Raw genomic sequence first — 1,656 nt, 5'->3', positions numbered from 1 at the left:
CGCCCCGCCCCGCCCCCCCGCCGCGCAGTGGCCGCCGACCCGGAAGCGGTTACCCCGGGCCGGAAGTCCTCTGCCGGTCAGTGCGCCGCAGCCTTGGGGGCTGAAGCTCGCTGCCCGCGGGCCCGTCCCGCCTCGGGCGCCACACCCAGTGGTCAGGGGACTCTGGCCCGCACAAGTCCCGCCCCAGGCCCGCGAGGATCTCCGCGTCACCCTGAGACGCCCCGAGGCCGTTCACTCCGCTCCCGCGGCTTTTTCTGGGATCCGCCCCATTGCAAACGCCCGAGGCCGGTTCGTCGCCGTCATTCAGTCGCGCTGCGACGTGGATTCTCCCACTGTAGCCCCTCAGGACAGCCCTGGGGTTCTACAGACTGGTCCCCCTGAGGCCGCCACCCGCAGCTCCCCAGGCCTCCCTCCCCGCCTCGGAGAGTCCCTGAGCTCTGTGCTGAGAAGGGGACGTTCGTCTGAGTCCTGACCACCGGCTGCTGTGTCAGGCTGTTTGCCTTCCGGATGTCCCAGTGGGAATGAGCGCTTTCTGGCTGGAGGGAGCATCGTCGTCCCATCCCTGGGGATGTCGAGTGGAGCTGGGAGTGAGAACATGGAGGGACCGAGTGATGGAGGCAAGAGTAAAGGGTGTGAGAAAGGGGGGCAGCTTCACCTTTCGTGCATCTCTCAACAGGTGAAGGGCCCTGGCTGGAGCCCAGGCAAGCAGTCTGGAGCCTGGGCCCCTGACCACTGAGCCACTCCGCCTCTGAGGAACCGTTTTTGCTCTAGTGGGCAGTACACTCCAGGATATTAACCATGACCGTGTCGTTACTATGAACCACTGTCATATTGAGAGAACACCTGCTGCATGATGCCAAGGCCATACTGTCGATTAGCTCACTAAACGATATCCTTTTAGAAGCTGCTGGTGTCTCTAGTCTCTGGCACATGGTCAGGCAGAACAGTCACCAGGAGCAAGCACAGAGCAGCAGCTCCGCAGATGTGGCCACAGACGCACAAAAGGCCAGATAAACTGAGCGAGCCCAAGTGCTGAGTTTGTTGAATAACCCCTTGGGGCTTGGGTGGCTTAGGTGGCAGGCAGGAGTGGCCATTATGGCTCAATTTATAGCCCGGAAGGGGCAGACCCCTTCACGTTGTGGTGATGTTCAGTGTCACAGGCAGCTGAAATGCCGATGCCTATGCACACTCAGCAGTAGGAACCATGCTCACTGGGACCCAAAATGGCCCCCAAAGTCATCACTTACAAGCAGAAAAGCACAAGTGCCATAGGTCACCACATTTCAATCCAAAGCAACCCGATGGTATCCACTCAGTTTTTCCCTAAGGAGACTTGGCATACCAAACAGACTGTAAGAATTATTCCTTGTTCTTTATACAGGGTCTCCGTTTCTGTGAAGGCCCACATTGTGTATTGTTTCTGTCTCAGGGACCTTGTGAGGACCTCTTTCCTGGTCTCTTTTTCCTCAGGATTCATCTGAGTACCTACTACCCCAGCTTTCCTGCCCCTGGAACGAGTGACCACGTAGGTGCCCAGCAAACAGGACTGTGCACCACACATGCTCATTTCCTTTCTCTCTGCCCCGGTCCGTGTAGCCAGCTCACTCATATCCTGGGAAAGGGGTGGTCTGTTCTGGTGGTAACCTATTCTCCATA

Source organism: Tupaia chinensis, unplaced genomic scaffold, assembly GCF_000334495.1.
Source record: "Tupaia chinensis unplaced genomic scaffold, TupChi_1.0 Scaffold000061_1, whole genome shotgun sequence".
In the NCBI taxonomy this organism is placed as follows: domain Eukaryota; kingdom Metazoa; phylum Chordata; class Mammalia; order Scandentia; family Tupaiidae; genus Tupaia; species Tupaia belangeri.
Note: the sequence above shows the minus strand (reverse complement) of the source record.